The sequence below is a fragment of the Lepisosteus oculatus genome, chromosome 20 (assembly GCF_040954835.1).
Source record: "Lepisosteus oculatus isolate fLepOcu1 chromosome 20, fLepOcu1.hap2, whole genome shotgun sequence".
Classification (NCBI taxonomy): Eukaryota; Metazoa; Chordata; class Actinopteri; order Semionotiformes; family Lepisosteidae; genus Lepisosteus; species Lepisosteus oculatus.
Window position 1 is genome coordinate 13,709,409 of NC_090715.1, and position 20,385 is coordinate 13,729,793.

The following is a 20,385-nucleotide window of genomic DNA, read 5'->3' on the forward strand; positions in this document are numbered from 1 at the left end:
TATTCTTTTGTCAAATAACAACAAAATAGGTTCTTCTAAAAATAGAAGAAGGCTCACACCTGAAGAAGGCTCCATGGCCGAAACGTTGTGTTTTCTTCTCTTTTCAGTATGGAATAAACTTATTACTTGTTCTTCTAAAAATAGTCTATGATTAAATTCAGAGATAGTTTTCTGAAGATTGTTTTAGATATATGATCATGTAACAAGTTGCATTTATTCTCATTTTCTTTTTTTTTTTGTTCTGCACACATCCCAAATCAAATTGTGACGAGCATTTGGTGAGTTTATTTAATATTTGGCAGTTGTGTTTTCAAAAGTTCAGGGAGATTCTGTAACTGGAGTAGGGATAAACAAGCAGCAAATTTATTATCTGTTATGAGAGAAAGCCCTGCACAAAGCAATTTTTCCAAGTGCGAGTAGTAATTGCTGTATCGTGTTTTTCTCAAATGACCTTCTTAAAAGGGTTCTTGGAAGAAGCTTAGATCCTCTAATTGATCCACATTGTATTGAACTTGATCTTTTTCTTTTCTTTGATCTCCTGAGGACATTTTTTTTCATCCAAAACATAAACTGCGTATAGAATGCCAAAATTGTATATTGTTGAGCGGTACAATGTACTGTTCAGCAAATAAAGAAATCAAAGCACTCCTGAAGCAACAGTTCTTAAGGTTCTGCCTCTTACTTTCCCATAACATAATTCAAAATTTATTGTATGGATACAATTAGAATTGATGAGTGCAAGGCATTGTGACCTCATAGAAGCTATCATATTGATGTGTTCTGAAGACAATTATGTACAAGATACCCTAATCTATCTGTCATGAGACAGCATTGTTGCAAATTAGCTTCCTTGTCCATGATGTTGGGTATTGGTGAAATCTCAAAAGAACTGTGTCTCTGACATCTGGAATGGTTTGTGATAGCTTGTTGGGATATTTCAGTATGAAGTTTTCCCAGCTTTTCATTATGCTCTTTAAGTACAGTTATGGTATCACTGCATATCAGAAAAATGTATACATTATATACATTATGAATATGTGGTTTCTCAACATTTTATTTTATCAACATCGTTTTAAACAATTTAGACCATTTACCCTCACTCTGTTGGTCAAAAAGTCTAGGATCCAACCCACAATATTAAAGTCTAGATTGAAATTTTAGTGTAATCTCTCCACTAGCAAGTGTGGTTGAACGGTGTCAAGGGCCGATGAGAAGTCCATCAGTATTCTTACCTTCTGTTTTTTTTTCCTTAAGGTGCGTTTTCCTCTGCATAATAGAGAGACAGCTTTGGGAGGCCTGAACTATTGTGTCCTCCCCTGACAACCTGAATAACCTCTTTGAACAACTCAAGGTATGAACCTTTTGATTCCACTCAGCTAGGCACAGCACATACCTGGAAATGGAGAGAGTTTATAGCAGGACTGCACAGTCCTGTTCTTGTGAACCCCCATGCCTGGTGGTATGTACTACTGCCCAGTTCTTGGGTACTTCACTGAACTCATTACATACAGTAAATGGAACTTATTTTTAAGATTTTCATCTCCTTAGTGAAACTGAACTTTTAAGTCATTCTCAAAATGTCATTGTTAAAAGGAAATCTCCAAGATGTTTAAGAGTTCAAAACAATGAAAGACTTTACATTAATCCTACTATTAGTTGTGTAACTGAGAGCTCAGACAGAATGAAAACAAGCAGGTGTAGAGATCCCAAGTCAGAGAATCCAGAACAAGTCAGGGATTTCCAGGTGTTTTTGTTGCCTTTAATGCAGTCCTCTGTATAGTCTGTATAGTCTCCACAGAAGGCAAGGTATTTAGCATTCATTAAATCAATCAGCTATTCCTTCACAATATTTTCATTATTTAATGAATAGATCATTATCAACATTACAATCTACACATTACAAGATTTAAAACCAGAACACTGAAAATAGCATATTTAAAAATTACATTACTGTGAACACAGTGAATGTTTTTTTTACCTTATTAAGCTATTAAGTTGCATATTTTAGTAAATCATAGTCAAGTACTTTGTTTTGACAGACAAGCAAATTATAGCATAAATGTTTTACAATTACTTGATTTTTCCATTTCCATGTCCCTGTTATGTTATCCAAGTTCCAAAATAAAATGGAACACTATTGGTTGTTTTTTTTTGTCTAAAACATTAATTCATTCATGTCATTCAGTCTCAGTCAATGATTTTTTTCTATACCATAGTAATTTCCTTCAACTTGTGACTTACAGCTGGTATTGGATCTTGAAATGTAATATTGTAAAAAAAAAAGAGGAAGCTATTTTTGAGCAATTTACAAAATGTAATGTTGGTCAAAAATACTTGTCTTCAGCTACTTCTGAGTTGGCTTAGAAAACAACAACATGATATCCTCATTGGTGAGTGTTGCAGTAAGATATCAAATGTTCAGTCTGCTTGGAAAATTTGAAGCTTCTCTTTCTTTTGTTTACTTTTGATGAACTCTGACTGCTTTCAAAGCATGCCATGAGTCATGTTTAGCACTGGCATGTATGGTGACACAATCTGCACTTTCCTTAAAAAATGAAATGTACTTCAGCAAATAGGTCTGCAATGGGTGAGCATGTGGAAATGGCACATCAAGTGTGCTAATATTGGCAACAGACCTTAAAAACAGCCTTGTCAGCGTGAGACTCACTGAAGTTATTATCTGTTGTTAAATCCACCTCAGCTGTAATTAAATAAAGGCTTGTTTATGTGATTTTCTGAAGGAATTCCCACTACTCCAAACAGATACCTGCCTATTATGTTTTATAATGATTATATTTAGGTTCTTTTTATGATGTTTGTTTTATAGAGTGGAATAGACATTTCCAATATTTGAGTGCCTTGGTTTTCAGTCACCTCCTTTATGTGTGTGAGAGATATATACTGTATTCTGTAGTATTAGATGTTGACCTTTTTTTGACCGGAGCAGCATTTTTTCTTGGGCTCATGAGTCTGGTCAAGCTGAATTGAGACAGGAACAATATTCCCTATGGACGTTAAGGCAGTTTTCTTTCCAACTGGCCAATTTCTGATAATTCATTAACTTTAGATCAGCTTTCTTACAGTGTCTGGGCAACATGCAAGATGTTGCAGTGAACTACTGGTTTGGATCATTCTCATCCATCCCTGAATCTCTGAGAGTCTTATTTATGGTATATTAATAATTAATTTGTCTAATTCCGTTACTCTGACAAGTATTACTGTACTTGCTTGGGAAAGAATAATGTCTGCTTGAAATACAGTAGTAGGGATGATGGTGTTTCCACTGCAGTGTTTGGTCTCTGAATGTACAGGTTCTGTGAATTTCAACCAACATCTAGATCATCATGAATGTAAAAATAAGCATTTTTTATATTTGAAAACAAAAGGCTTGAATGAATCCAAATAGAACCTTTTGATCTAGAAAGATTATCAGGTTTTGTTGTATTGGTTGCAACCATTGGTTGGCCCCTTCAGTTCAGACTGTACAGTATAAATCAAAGTCTATTTCCATCGGAACACTGTGCAGTCATCTTGGATGTATTGCTACCCATTTGATTAGTGACTTTTGAATGTCAAACCTACAAATGTTCCCTTTGCTTCTGATGTTTTTGTGGCTTCAAAACCTCTGTGTCTCTGGCCTCTACTTAAACTCTATTTGTGCAAGAAAACCAGCCCCTCCTAAACTCAAAGTATCAATTAAACTGAATTCCAAGTTTATTTCCCAAACAGTCTTAGTTCCAGACCATATCTAAAATGTTAGAGTCTAAAATTATAACACGTTTAGTAGGGCAGAAGCCAGCTCATCCTCTTGTATCTTCTGTTTTGCTATAAACATCTTATATCAGAACACATTTTTTTTCTTTTTGCCTTGTATTTGCTTATACAATAAGCCATTCTAGATTGACATTCATTTAACACAACAGGTGTGTGTTCAAGTTGAGAATCAGGCATGGAAAGGCTAATCTGTGTATTAGGGTTCAGTAACAATAGGATTATCTGCCCCTTCAGTGCCATCAAAGGGATTATGCATGTAGGTAACATTTAGTGCACAGTAATGAAGTACAGTAGGAAGGTATGGCATGATTCTTAGTCCTGTAATTGGAAGTGGAAGCATTACTTACTGTATTTCAATCATGTTTTATTGTGGTGCCTGGAAGTGTTCAAGAATTACTGATCCACCACTTAGATTTAAGGTTTAAATAGCAAATAATAGATTACCTTTTTAAATAAAATACTGTATGTTAAACCCCAAAATAAAATCCAGTATTATGTACAGGAAACGTTGGCTTTATTTTTTTTTTCACATTTACAGTTGATTGTGCAGCTTACAGCATCTGTGCTTCTGCTATGCCTGTAGGTAATTGGCAACCAATATTTTAGGTATTTGATTGGTAAATTAAATTGTTTTGTACAATTTCCTCTTTTGTTCTGGCCTGATTTAAAAATATCTGAATAAAATTAATTCATATACAACACACTGTATAAGTAAGCTAAAATAGTGCACAATTTTCACAGGAATTTCACAGGTTTTATAAAAACAATGAGCATTAAGATCAAAATTACGTAAATTATTTAAATAACCTCACCAAAACTAAACAACCACATTTTTTTACACAGCCCTTGCAGAAGAATTACTTCATAACTGTCATCAACAGGTTGTCTCCGACAGTTAACACTGCTCCGTTGTACCCTATAGTCACATATCATGTTGACATTTTTATTGTGTTCATCAACAGGCAATTTTTAATACCTAAATTTGTGTGCAAAAGAACAGACAGTTAATTGGTACTGACATATGGTGAGTGAGCATATGTTTTCAATAGAAGGGTCACACAATTCACTTCCTGAGCAGTGAACCATGCAAAGGATTTTATTGAAGTTCTCAATGAACAAACTGGTTATTATACCGATTCAGTGGAATCATAAATTAGGTTTTCTGTAAGAACTGTTGCTCTCTTTATTGTTTAACCAATTTGAAGGCATTTACAAGAACAACAATCTTGTAGACCATTCTGAGTTATTGCTCCTACCTTTTACTCTAAGATCTTTTTTTTTGCATTGACCTTGTAGGATTTACCATCTGGATACTCTGAGAAATTTCCTTTTGAAACTATACAGTAAGTTGATGTAAACAAAAGGTGTCCATGACAATTTACTAATATGTAGAATATATCATTTGAAATTTATGAAAAGAGATAGATAAGATATACAGTAATTCCCTCCGCTTTAGTCTACATATATAGATATAGATAGCAGTTCTTTTTGGAATTTGTGTTTTCATCTTGCTAAAAAGGAGGAATGCAGCTCCTCTTGAAATCACTGAAGCATTTACATTTCTGACAGAAATTATATTAAAGTCAAGCCTGCAGCACCATTTCGTAGTAAACAGTACAGGATCTAACTGATATTGCAGGAGACAAGTAATTCTGCAGTGGCTTAAGGAGTGATGTACTGTACTGGTGCTGATGCAGTCTGACCAGATGTGTGTGGGTACCTCTAGCAAGCACCTGCTTGGTCTGACTACAGCTCGGTCCAATTATAATCAATCTTCTGATGAGCAGGGAGTGGCTGATGTCCAATGGATACTCAAGGCTGCTGCTTTCCTTGAAAGAGTCAGGGCTTTTTTGCAATTGCTTCCCAGGCTGATTGATACTGGAGGTTGATGGCAGCATTCTGTCATTGCAAATTTAGATTTTCTTTACAATTTTTTAAAAGATAATAATCTGCATTAATCAGCTTTGCACAATTTCCATATGGGCAGCAATGACTGCCTCACTGTTATTTTGAAGATCAATGATCACCTTTAATAGATATTATATAGAAATTTGTTTTTGTTGAATGGTATTAATTAATTGATACATGTATTAAGAGAATCGGAATGCTGGAATCTGTACGTTCATTTATTGAATGAAATGTATTTATATGGTTAGGGTTAAAATGAAGGATTAGCATTATTTCAAATGAAGTGTTCCAAATATGTGATTGTATTGAATGCTACTGAACAATTATCACCACTAAAATTAACTTAATTAACTAATAGTATACTGCAAAGATTACTATTCAGTATCTTCGGTATCAAATTGGGACGGGGTAGAGCTGTTACAGAAGTATTGCGTCATTGCTTTAACAGAGTTGGACAATTTAGCCTTTCATACATTACGTGCTAAAGAATGCATACATTTGTGTAAAAGACAGATGTGAAAGTTAAGCTAAAAAAATAGCACAACCAAAATCTTTTTATGAGAATTTTTTTAATGAAATCTGTCAGATTCCACTCCAGTGGTAATTAATTGAGATTCTTCAGCAAGTTCACAGTAAGTTAGCCTGGACCAGGTGTATCTAATTTAATAGAAGATCCACAGAGTGCACTCGGGAGGCAGTTCTTACAGAGCAATTTGTTACTTTTGTCTTCCTCTGTCTTTGTGAAAGGCTGGAACAGAAGCTGTTCAAACATGCCAATGAAGCTTGGGCTGTGTCCTGCCCTTGCTGTAGGCTATTTCCATAAAGTAATAAGCCATAAAGATGGATGAAACAAAAAAGGAAATACACCAAACGTCCACAACAAAAGCAATTTCAATGAATCACATTTTGTGATGTGCACATACAGTATGTACAGTATGTACACATACATATGTACAGTATGTCATATTATAATCACACATTACATATAATATTATAATACATACTGCAAAGCATTTAAAATACACTGAGTTCAGCATAAAAAAATATTAAATAAGACCTTTTATTGTCTATGTCTTAGGTAGTAAAAAAGGGACTATTCCATTTTAATAAGATATTTATTACAGATTAATATTAAAACATGTTGTCAAATTAAGGAAGGTTAAATACAAAGAACATCATTTCTTTAAAAAAAATGCTTTCGGTTATTCTGTATCTTCCATTTTCTGCTAGCACTGCTTGGCCCCAAAGTGGAACTGGCATTATAGGAGCATTTAATCTCTCTGGGAAATCATGTTCCGCTCAGCGAGAACCGGTACAAGCAGCTCAACAAATGCAAATGATTGAGTATCCCAACAACATACATGCTGATCTCAGTGATGGTGTATTGTGTTCGTGTTGGGTTAAAAGAGTGATCAGTTCATCACTGCACTCTGCGTGTAGCCAGGAAAGCACCTGTTTCATGCATCGTCATGCATAAATAGTGCATTGACAAAAGGTGAGATATAATGGGTGTACTGTAAGTATCGACCTGCACCAATCTCTGAATTTCCACACTGCCCTCATTTTGGTGTTGTGCTAGGACTGTAATCAATTGGACCTCTGCATAAGGAAAGAACACTTATCATGGGAGTGTCTGATACAGTGTCATTCCCCTGTCTGGTCATCATCACCTGATCAGCTAGGAAGTGCTGCTTAGACAGAAATGAACCAGTTTTGTGTGCTGAAAATAGCATCCATTAGAGTAGGGTATTTTGACCCTTAGGACTGATCAAGAAACAAGTTAAATAAAAGTTTAAACAAGCAAACAGGTAATTTAAGGTATTGATTAGCACTGAAGATTTAAAACTGAAATAAAAAGACACAGTTCCTCCAGGACCAGTGTTAGGAACCACTGCATTAGTAAAACCACACTTAGAATACTGTGCTCAGTTTTGGTCACCATACCACAAGAATATTATAGCCTTAGAAAGAGTTCAAAAAGGGCCAAAATAATGATTTCTGTATATCATATTAGAGTACAGTATATGGACAGGTTAAGGAAGATAAATCTCTTTTGTCTAGAACAGAGGAAATCAACAAGAGATTTGATTCAAGAGTGCAAAATTCTACTCCAAGGGACATTTCAAAATCAGTAGAGACGCAAGGACACAGAATAACAACCATACACCATAAAAAGGGAATTCAATTAGAATGAACTGTTGGAAACTCTTGTTTACACAGGGTTATGGTTATTGGTGTCTGTCAAAGCCCATACACTGGGCCTTTTTAATAAATGACAGGATGAAAATTTCATTTCACTTAGCTACTATTATAACTACTACAGAAAAAGGGGTCAAATGGCATTTTCTTGTTTAAATTTCTACATACTGTATGTTTGTACCGATCCCTTTGCTTGGACTATCGGCAGATCGGAAGTTGTAGACCCCGCTTGCTGGGCGAGAGACAGATGAGAGCCAGGGGAAAACTGCAGGCAGTGAACTGACAGGGAACAGCTGGGCAGGGCTGTGCGTTTACAGTTACTGGGCTGAGCAGGGAGAGCGCACACTGGAGACGAGCTGCAGGCTGCTTGCTGACAGGCCAGCGGAGTGAGCCGTGCACACAGGCAGACGTGGTGCTGCGGTCAGTTAGGGACACGTGAGGCAGCAGAGCTGCACATCCAGGTCCACAGTGGAGCAGGTGAGACACAAACACTGAGGGGAGATCCAAGAGGCTTGGTCAAAGCAAGCGAGGGTCAGCTCCAGGAAACACGATAGAACAGACGGGCACATCCAGGAGACAATGTAGTGAAGACAAGCAGGTTCTGAATAAGTAAAAGCTGTAGAGCACAAGTCAAAGGGGCATCCAGGGACAAAGTCAGAAAACAAAGTACAGGTCAGGAATGCAAGAGAGGAAATACTAGGGAAACAGGAAAAAATGCAAAGGAAAACCTAGGGATAACAAGGACAAGCTCAAGACTTGAGAGGCTCAGAGTACAAACACTATATCAGACCTCAGAGCAGAGTCTGAGCAGCCCTTAAATTTCTCAGAATCACCTGGAGAGATGAGATGGTAATTGCTTCCAGGTGATTCAGGTCTCAGGTCTATTGTTGATGTCCATGGCAACTGTTGCTAAGAGACAGGAGGGTAGAGCAGATGCCAGCTGCAATGCCAGTGCTAGCTCACCCCAGCGAGAAGCAGCTGGGGTGAGCCTGATAATGTTCTAGTATTATTAACATTATGAGTGTTTACAGATGTAAATGTACAAAGATTCTGGGTTTACAGTGTTTTTACAAGTTAAAAAATGTTAAACCAACTTGTACCTTTTGGTGTAAATGGACAAGAGTTCAGTGCAATTCAGAACATTTGCTGCTTCTCTCTTTCCTCCTGTTACTACAGAATGTGTAACAAGTCAGGTATTGTATTGAATTCTACATTTACCAGGTGTTTAGAATGTGTTAATAACATACTATTCATCAATAATAGAGGTCAACTTCTATAAGTTTAACAAGGTTCTGCAAATATGGTTCTTGGATTAAAGAGAATTTAAAAATGTAATGTGCCAACCCAGTGTTAGTCCTCTATTCTGCTCTGGGTATTTGTATTTACCTAGAAATCTATTAAATCTATATTAATTAAATCTAGAAACTTAATAAAGACATGGAGGTCAGGGCTTCCTGATGTCCCAATATCTTTTACTGTGCTCTTTGTTCTGTAGCTGGAAAATACACAACAAAATCATTCATTAGAACTTATGGCTGGAATGCCTTATTGGCCCTAACTGATGATTGGATGGAATTGTACAGTCATTGTGGTGTGTGTATTTTCTATTTCCCATCTGTTTAAACTAATTGCAGCTGTGTAATGCACAATGTTTTAGATAACAAATTTAAAATGTCAAAAGCTTAAATCCAACACGAAGAACTTCTTGAAAATTGATCAATCTTGCAAATGAAGCTCTCAGCAACAACATGGGAGAAATGTGCAATTAATCAGCAGCTTTAACTAAGATAATTGAAAACGATTATAGCAGCTGTGACCAAAGTTACACTCTCTGGTGCTTGTAAACAGTTGTGTGGTATGATTCAGATGCTGGACACATTGCAGCTATGTGTGGCCTTTAGTATCAGACCCAATTTGGACACGCCAACACCGTTCAAAACATGCAGAGATGAATTGTATTGTAAGATATTGTGGGTTTATTTTGGAAGCATTACTTGGGTATTGGACTCTCCAGAGATCTTGTTAAGAAACCAGCCCATGTTTGCTTATTTTAGTATGTGAAGTGTGTCCTTTGTTTATTTTTTGTGTGTCTGTCTATGTGTCTGTTAAAGTGACATTAACTTTCTATGACTGTTTCTCAACGATAAAAAAAGAACTTTATAAAAACGTTTGATTTTTCTTCATGTATGTTTAGTCAACACACACAATCTACAATCTTATTAGGAATCATCCGTGTGCTGTAAATGCATCTTGACTGGTGAAATGGGCTTAAAGTCATTATGAAAAGCTTAATTCAGAAAAAGGACATTATTTTCCCAAAACACTAAGAAAGAAGGTATTTCTACAGTTTTGTGTCTCTTTTTATTTCAGTTCTACCTCTGACTGAGGGTTGGCTTGAATTTGTACCTTCAGTATGTATTATTAAAGTCTTTTCAGAGAGGAAATACTCTGTATAATCCAATTATGTTATATCAGTATCATATATTGATTACATTATTCCTGCAAGAATTATGTGCACAATTTTAGTATCTAGACTCTTTGTTTTTTCATAGATTACCATGCATGGCTGTGGAAGGAAATCTTTGATTTAGACTATTTAAAAGTTGTACCACAACAAAGGACAATATGTGAGACAGAATATTATCTTTATCATCACTTCTGCTGGACAATCAACTGATTAAGTAATATGTTGTTGTTGTGAAGCATTCCATCTCAGTCAGTCCTGAATTTTTTTTTTTTACTTGAAAATATTTTTAATGTTTTATTTTTAAATGATAAGGTCTCCTTGTTCATCAGTAGGCTTGTTCATTTAATACAAAGACATTGCGGTTTAATTAGGTAGAATAAAGAGCCTGGGGAACCTCAAATAACAGTTCTTTATGTAGGGTATTCCCAGTTCTACATAATCATAGCTTTTATCTGCCTCCAGTGTTCTGCATCACCGGTAAAGGTATTGCTGCTTTCTTCCTTTGCAGTTTTATTTTGAAAGAGAGCCAACAGTGTGTCTACCCCCTTTTAGATCTAAGCTTTTATAAGATAATGCAACTGCTGCATAGTCCTTCAAATGGGATGTACTGTATCTTGCACATATTGCAATTGATCTAAATGTGGTAAATTCTCTGCCTGCTCTAAGGCGTTTTTGGAACAAAATATTCTGTGCCAGTGTGCTTATATTTGAAGATGAAACTTTTGAACTCTTAATTTTGTTTTATGCACAGCATGGTGCAAGATATGGTGACTGATTTTTTGAAGTGCTGCAGCTCTATATGCGTAATCCTCTGTGCTTAACATGAATGGGAAAGGAGCTTTGACCAGACTATTGCATGGGAATTTGTGACTCTTTTTCCTGTTGAGCAGGAATAACAGTGTAGCATGAAAGATGGGGGATGATTTGAAACATGAATACAGCATGCAGGGATACAGGTGAGCAACTGCATGACTATTCACTTAATATTATTTTACAACAATAAAATATTTATAATCTTGTCTGGAGGATTGTCCCATGCACCTCAAATCTAATCAAGCATATTGATCTCTGTTGTTTGCAGTTTTGTTCAATCCCAAATCAAATTAGATCACGACACATACTTCAATGCTACCTCCTTGCTTCTTAAATATCTTGAGAATTCAGTGTTTTAATTGTGTTGTACTCATTCAGTAGTTTGGTCAAATTCTAAAAATGACAAAATTAGTCAAGAAATATGTTAAAGGGATTGCTTTTGCATTGAGTCACTTGGCTGAGGAAATCACAGTGCTGGATGAAGATCAGTGCTGTCACAAGCCTCCTCATTTATGAGGAATGAACCGGGGAGGCAGCAGCAAGGGTGGAGGGAGCGGAGCTCTGAAAGTTGTTCGCGGAGCTGTGAAATAGCTGTGAAATATTTACATGTAGAAAAAGTACAACATTAGAACTTGACCTCCTCCCACACTTAAGTTAAATAACAGTAAGTGTGTTCCTAATACCACACAGTATATTAAATCAATTGAGTTTATGCTATTTTAGAGTTGTGTTACCATTTTTAGTATAACTGTTAAACATATTCAGAAAATGTTACTTGTGCATGATATAACTTAAAATCTTTTTTTGAAATTATGTGTTTAATTGCTAGTTGGTCTACTTGATTTGTATAATACATAGGAGTCATATTAGGCAGACTATTTTCATTCTTGCATTTCATGCCTAGTAAATTAACTAATTAATGTTATCCAGTACTTGATGTCTGTGAGTAAAACATTTAAAACATGTTTCTGGTGCATGTTCCTTACTCGTATTATGAAAAGGTAACCCTCGATATGTTCAGACACATATCAAGTGAAGGTGCGAGTGGCTCATTTCAATCACCTTTTTGCATGATAAAAACACAACAAATAATTTCTTTATAAATTTAATCCTTAATATGATGCAATAGAGTAAGAGAGATACTGTATAATGATAAAAACAACTTCAGAATTTGCAAATAGAGGAAGGAAAATGGAACACTGAAATGAAAACTCCAAGCAGAGAATGTATGTTAGAACATTATTTTAGTTCTGTTTTCTATTTTTATAGGGAACAAATGTTTGGAAGTAATAATACCTAACCAAAGCAAAGTCAAACCATGAAATGCACAAATGTTTCAAACTACATTAATCTTACATAAACAAACTTGAGATGGCATATTACTGCAAATCCGCTGCTTAGATCATTTTAGTATCTATAATATTTATTAACAGTAACAACTTAACTACAGTCCTGTCACATTTTTTTTTATTTTTAGAGCAAATCCTGATGCAATCACGTGATATTATTAATGATAATAATCATCATTAGCATCATTACTAGTAGTTATATGTGTGCACTTATTTGGCAGATGCGATCTCCAGGACTTAATAATCTTTTCCAGGCCTTTAATCAGTATCAACAAACATACTGACTGCTTTGTGGAGTCTAAACAGGGGAGCCTGAGCACAAAAGGTGGTCAAAAATGGTGCTGTCACACCTAACACAAAATGTTGCAACAATATTTTTCAAATTGAAGTCATTTAGACATAAAGTCGTTGCCACAAGTGTTTGTTGTGCATATGTTGTTAGAAGATATTATTGTGACAGACCCGTCCTTTAACCAAGGATCTGCATGGACAAGGCTTTATTTGCTATCTTTTTTAGGTTTCTCAACAAACAGCATTCAAAAACCTGCCCTTTAAACAGCAAACAAAAAGTTAATTACACCCCATATTATGAAATTCACACCAATTGTACAATAGATAATTAACACCCACTCTGGCTATTTACAAAGATTACAGGCAGTAGAGTGGCCTCTGGTGGCAGGACTGCTGTAACTGCACTTCTTTATTAAAATGGCGTATCAGAGTAACATGGGGATGTTTATCAAGATAAGAAAATGTTACTTAATTCCAAGATTACAAGTGAACACTTTAGCATCCCTTCTGAAAAACAAAATCACACATTAATTTTCAGAAAATGTCAGGTCATTGTATAATAACTAAATGTTCTACAATGTCTATGAAATTCTACATTGCTAATCTCAACAGTCCTCTGTTAATCCGCTACAGTTCGCTAAGTGTAGCCTCATAAACCATAAAATACCCTTCCCCTCACATAAGAACAAGATTCTCTTGCACTGACGTATTGTGATGCATCACACCCAGTGCAACATCTGTAGACACAAAACAATCTGTGGGGAAACAAACAAAACGGTGGATTGCCAATAGCTCAGGGCAGAAATGGCCTCATGCAATACACTAGGTAGTAATATTCTGCATTCACATTTGTTTCCAAATGCAACAAAATCTGACATGTTTCATGTAATGGTTCTGACTGTGGCAACATTATAGAGAATGTTTCAACAATATCCCCTGGTTTCTACATCTATGCATTGCAGTGTTTCTGTACTGAGCTGCAGGTGTTTTATGATGGTGCCTCGGCACTATTTAGGCGTCTGGGGTCCTGGTACCCACTGTTTGTACGTTTCACCATAGCTGGAAGGAGGGTAGGGGAGGTGAGGTAAAGAAGTTTCACCACCTGTGCGGCAAAGGAGTAAAAAGGGTAGGAGGGGTGTGGACAGACACAGGGGACTGGAGGCAGGAGGGAGCAGTGTGATACAGGGAGTGGTACTGTAAGTGAGAACAATGTCCTGGAACTGGATCCAAGACAGACAACCACAGTGTTAAGTGAAGTGGCAGCATGGGAGTATCAAGAGTTGAGACAGAACAAAAAAGCACCAGAGTTTTGGATGGGAAACCGGGGTCGCTGGGTTGAGGTAGTTAATGCGACAAGGGGAGGGTTGCCTGCAGAGTCAGCTTGGAGCAGGAGATGAGGAAATCCTGTAGCTGTTCTCTAAAAGAAATACCATGTTCTTGCCAAAGAAGAGACATGTTTGGTGAAGAATTGATCCTGATCAATGGTGACGCACAAGACCCCTGCTGTAGCAGAAGGTGAAATAGTACCAGAATGAATACAAAATTAGGTAGAGATATCAGCGGGTGGGGTGAAAGCTGCTTGAATGAATACGTTTTTTTTCACGTCATCAAGGTGGTTATCACTAACCCAGGGACTCGTGCTTGGTCCCAGCATGGCCCTCCTTGCTGTGTGGCGCTTGCAGATTCTCCCTTTCGTCTTCCTGAGTGTTTCATTTTCCTGCCACCTTCCTGAGACATGCACATTAAATTTGTCTGGCTGCTCTCAACTGTTCCTTTTCAGAGCTGTTTGCAAGGGAATTTCAAACACGAGAAAGTAATTCCCAGCCCAGCCAGTACAGGGTGTTCAGACTATACTCAAAAAGAACCATGTCCGCTGACCATATGGCCTTTTCTTCATGTTCCTGTTAGTCCTTGCTTTAAGTTTTCAGATGTTAAGATGTGTTGATCTTAACTACTATATGTGACTGTTTACATAACCATGACACTAAAGGATGAATACAAAAGTGAATTGGGTGAAGTGTATCATTGTGATTTCACCATAGAGGTTTTATGAATTTAAGATCTAGTTAAAACAAGCTGTATACCAAGTGAAATTGGCAAAACAGCCAACTTTTTTTGGTGGAAGAGCCACCACTTGCTTCTTGTCCAATTTTCTATGTATTTTTATTGCACTGGAAAAACACTGGAAGAAAAATATTCTCTGTGCTCACTTGCACATAAAATTACCCCACTTACTCATTTTTCTTAATAAATTTTTTTCTTTTCTCATGACGTGTGCAAGAACCCAAGCTTAGACTTGTAAATTTCAAATGAAATCTCCTATTTTCCCCAGCAGCTATTTCAGTGTTCATAGACGCAGAAGATGGGCTGTTTTCTTTAAAAAAACAAGAAGCACTTTGAACATACAGATTGCTTTCATTATTAATGAATGAATGGTCCCTGTCATTAGAGGATCTCATTTGTCTCATGTCCATTATTATCTTGAATTTTCCTGATCTCACAGAACATTGCATAAGAAGCCCTACTGTTACCTTATAAATTTTAGCAGAAGTATTGGAAAAAGAAGCTCATACTGAACTCGCTGGATAATTTTTCATGTTGCATGTCATCTTCAATCTGAATGCTGTCTCATAGTAAAACAAAGTACAGCATGTGGGAAAAGATTTAAAGGAAAGATATTTTAAAGTGAGAATGAAAAGCCCATTGATCTTCACTTTAAATAGGACTTTTTTACAAAGTTCAATATGCTGTATCAAAAAGGCAAGCCGTGTTCATATTTTAAATGGAGTCTTTATAAACTAAATGCATTAATTCAAGATCATAGATAATTTTGAAATTGATTAATACAAAAGCACTATACAGTTTTTCAAAAAAGTTTTTTACAGATAAAAGACTAGAAGGAAAGTGCTTAACAAAAGAAAATCTGATTTCACCCTGTATTTAATTTTTAAAGTTTTGATAGTCTTTTTTTCTTTTTCACCTAAGGTTCACAGAGGATATTATCTGTACACTTACAGTATATCATTGTTTCAAAACTCACTTTTCAGTTTCCAAAGAAAGAATAAGTAATACTGTTTCCTCTTTTTCACTGGAAGTCTCCAGCTGCTTTATCTTAATTGTCAGAAAGGACTAATTTGGTTTTAGTGTCCAAAGTCCTGAGTAAGGGAGTAAAGTTATTGTATTGTTTATAATGCTTTACTAACATCACCAAACACATACTGTACAGTACTATTGTGGTCCACATTGAGGTTTTCAGAAGTAATTCAGAACTAAAGGAAATAAGGAATCTTTAGGCAATCAAATATATATTATTTTTTTTATTTTGTTAGTTGTATTCTTTCTTTTATGTCACTCCATAAGAGAAATAAAAAAACATCACTAGCGATCCTTATGAAAGCTTTCACTGTATATCCTGGTTGGTCTGTCATTTGAAGGCTGTTACCCATACTCTGTGCCGCAATTTATTTCACACACTGTATAAGCACATTTTTTAATCCCCATCTGCAAACTTTTCCAATGGCTCTGGAGACATGGAGCTTCAGTGTAGCAGATGATAAAATTACCATTCATTCATCAAAACAGGGTCTCCTGGGCTGATTATTGTCATTGATTTTGCTTTGGTCATCCTCGGGGCTGTTTTTAATGAAAGGCCTCTTTGAACTTGTTTGGTCTTTTGTTTTGTTCTCCATTGAACATTGTTAGCAGGTCATTGGAGAACACTCTGGCTCCTTTGATAGCACTTTTGTGTTTGCTCGTGAGACAGCTCTAGATTTGTTGGCTTTACGATAATATTTTGATGTGGTGTCTTATAAAGAGTAAAATACATAGTTTTTGGTCCAATTTTAATTCTTCTTAACAATGGACACATTTTCATCTGTTTCCGCTTAGATCAATTGAATTGAACTCTGTATAACTTTGACCATGGTGTAGGGGTCTAAAAGGAGATTGCAGAGCTGCAGGGGGTTGCTCGGGGATAGAGTAATTCGGATATTTAAAGCAATGGTTTCTCCTTTGAATTACTTCATCCTGCATGTAATGGAGTGAGAGCCGTAGATTTTGGTGTCTTAGTGAACATTCCTTTCCCCTGGTACATTAGAGCAGGTGTTGAAAACTTGTTTGAATCAGTGAGATGGAATTAATCCTAAAGCATCCAAAATTGGTTCTAGTATTTTCAACCCCAAGGCATGACCTGCCAATGAGGAAGGTTTCTTACAGGGAAAGATGAAAGGTCCCTTACAAGATACTCAGTAATTCTGCTCTTGTTCCTGAGACTTTTATTGCCTAGAGTACATTTTTAAGGTGATCTATTACCTTAACAGGAAACCTGTGGTACATGAGAAGCTATTATTTGTTTTGCATTTAATCTATTGATTATTTGCAATTTTTTAAAAATATACAAAACATAAGACCTAATTGTAAGACAATTACAATATCTAATAAAGGGTCTTTGTAAGAAAATCAAAAATACAACAGAAGAAACCCTGTTAATAAGAGAAAGTAACCAGCCTGACATGGTTAGGACATATGGTTAGTGTAGTTTCTTTGTAATAAAAAATCTGCAAGTGATTGCAATTAGGGGCAGTTCAAGGGTATTGCAATCTCCACCCAGCTTCCAAAAATAGACTTGAAGTGCATTTAGATCTGCCATCAAAAGATGTTCCTGGAGTAACCTACCTGTAGGAATTGTCACTGAGAAGGAGCAGTGGGTTCAATGACACAGTCACAATGACATTAGTCACAGTAGAGTATATCTTGAACCTGTTTGTGGTATATCATCTTGAATATTTACTGTATGATCTTTTGCTCCAGTCATTCATTGCAATTTTCCTGAAGGTGAACAATGTTATTATTTATTCTTCAAAAGGTATGATTAACACATTCCGGGAGAAATGCTTCTTTAGCTGAGCAATATTCAATTGAAAGGTACGCAAACTAACTATATGGTAGGCAAGCCGTTTGGGCACATAAACTAATTTCCTTTATTCTACACAATGAGCAGGCTTCTGTCTTCTGTCAGGGACTGAATTTATGAGGCTTATTCTGTATGCAATTATTATTTTCCTGTGTGGATTTTCAAGGCACTCCTGTTGCACTTAAACTTTTTGTCAGATACTGAAGATTGTTTGGTCTTAAGTCCAAACAAGCCCAGAGCATGTGAAGGGCATTCCCCTCATTTATTTAAATTCTAAAATTTCAGTCTCATTTTGTTTTAATTATGTGTTGGATAAAGTCATTATTAGTTCTCTTATATCCGCGATTCGAATCAATTTGTCATGGCCTTTCACTGGTCTCATGTTTGTGTGTTGTAATTTTCCCCTGGAGTGGACAAGAAACTGAATGCAGATCCCAAAAAAGTAGATCATGACTGTACTGAAATAAAAGGACCTCACGTGGTTTTCACTGAGACCAAGTGCTTTTCCAGTGAGAGTCAGACTTTTAGAATGGTTTTGATCGTGTTTAAAGTTTACCTTACAAGATTGCCATCCTCCAAAGTATCATTAGTTCTTCAAACAATACATGTTAGACAAGTGCTTGACTTCCATTTGCTGTGTCAAATGCATTCTGGGAAGCATGGGCAACATGTTGATTCCATGATAAGTCTTCAAGGTTGAAATGCATGACTCTGGTGTTCATTGAACCACCTTTCATTCTTGCTAACAGAGAAGCTGTAACAAGGTGGTAAAAGCAAAACATACCCTTCTGCAATCTACAGTATAGCACAAGTGTGCCAGGTACTTGCCCGCGGATGTAAACAGTAGCTAGTGCACTATAAGTGCTAAAAGTCTACTAGAAGGCCAGTTAAATTTTTTCTTGGATGTGCTGCTTGTGTTTTTGTGGAGTGAGGTTGGGCTGGCTTTACTGTCCTGTTTGGGATAATTGTACATTGCAGAGGTCTGTGGTTTCAAGCACTTTTCTGAAACCACATCTTGGGGATCCAGATTTAGTTTTGTTGTACCAACCCCCCGCTGCGTCCCTCGTGCACGTTCCCCTGACTCAGACAGAAAGAGCTACAGTACCGGGCGTTCAGTCTCTCCCCACCCACATCAGGACCATGCAGATGCTCCCTGCTTACACGGGTCAATGCTCAAGCGCACCACCCCCACAAATAAACTGACGTGACACACACTAGTTGTCCAATATGTCCATAACTCCTTTAGGTCTCTTGAGCACACAGATTGCTTTTATCTGTTGTTCTTGATTATACCAGTGTGCTAAAAGCTTTACAGCAGCACCCTACTTTTGAGCACATGTTGATTTTCCCATTCCCCAAACAAATGCTGCAAACCATGAAGTACATACTGTAGTACGCTGTGTTCCTCTAAATTGCTAGAACCTTTGCTCCTTGGCCATAACCTTCAGCACATTGTAATTGATGACAAAATGTGACTGAATGTTTTCAATAAATAACTCAGAAGTACTCATATGGGACTGCTTTTCTCTTCTTCAGCAAACAAAAACCCATTCATCTTCTAAATTAAACCAGATTTATTTTCCCATTGTTCATTCTAAAAGCCAAAATAATGCACTTCAAGGTGTGTTTCCATAATCAGTAGGTTTCTGCACAACCTAGGTGGTGGATGACAGTATGACCAAGGATGTCTTTGACAGCAAGAGGCAAATGCTATTGTCTGAAAGTACTTTGTGAATCTTTGCTTTCAAGCTTCATATTTCATGTCGTTGGAGAATACAATAACAGAACAACTCCTCCATTCCATAATTATATTTTGACATCAATCAAATGGATGGTATCAATGGGTGATTTCAGCCAAACTAAGCATGCATATCTTCGATTGTGTGTTTATCATTGGAACAAAAGCATTTATATCATAGTTTAAAAACAGATTTAAAATGTCATTTAATAACAGTGCAAATCTAAACAGTTCAGTTCATGTACATTCATAAATGTCTTTAAAAACAAAAACCTTTTTTAAATCTTGCATTATTATGCGAAATTCAATTAACTTTAATACTTTCATTGTTGTAATTTCCCACAAACATCCTCTGTTGTGAAATCATTTTGTTCAGGGTCTTAATTAAGATTTCAAGCTTTCTTCTTTGGCATGGTTTTAACCATGGTGGAGATAATATGGCTAAAGCAGATGGGTTTTAATCATAGCTGTTCCTGAGTTTATTAAAAAAGTGCAGTTATGTTGCAGTTACTTCAGTCATCTTCATTATAACGTTTATCCTTGAACACATTTATTTGTTCTGATTGTAGATAATACAGTACACCTTCGTAGGAAGCACAACTGACACCCCCTATTTAAAAGTCTAACCAAATTTGCCGACGGTGGACTTTGTAAAAGATCATAGGTTATTTATAAATATATCCACAATTTTTCCTAGGAGCATTTTTATTTTAATTTGTTACTATCATTTTTCATTTGTTTTTCCTCATCTTGAAAGCTGTAGTAAAATGTGAAGTGTTAGTTGATAATATAATGTATTTAAGTTCTGGAGCTTTGTGCATAAACCCCTTGTTAGTGTGAATGGGATTTGCTGATTTGTAGGAAGACCTGTTCAATCTGATGGGAAGTTTCCTGTCACTTCAGCTCTAACACAATGGAAACTTGTTAGACCTGG

At 36.3% G+C, this 20,385-nt stretch overlaps 1 protein-coding gene across 3 annotated transcripts in view; it reads left to right on the forward strand.

Annotated features, from left to right (window-relative positions):
* The first annotated feature begins 826 nt into the window (after positions 1-826).
* The window catches only part of LOC102695501 (zinc finger protein 469), a 138,825-nt gene continuing 119,266 nt past the window's right edge, over positions 827-20,385 (forward strand). For all 3 annotated transcript variants that reach the window (XM_015368110.2, XM_015368109.2, XM_015368112.2), the window contains exons 1-2: positions 827-912; positions 1,255-1,351. The gene's annotated coding sequence lies outside the window, so the exon portion shown is untranslated. The remainder of the gene's footprint in view (positions 913-1,254; positions 1,352-20,385) is intronic.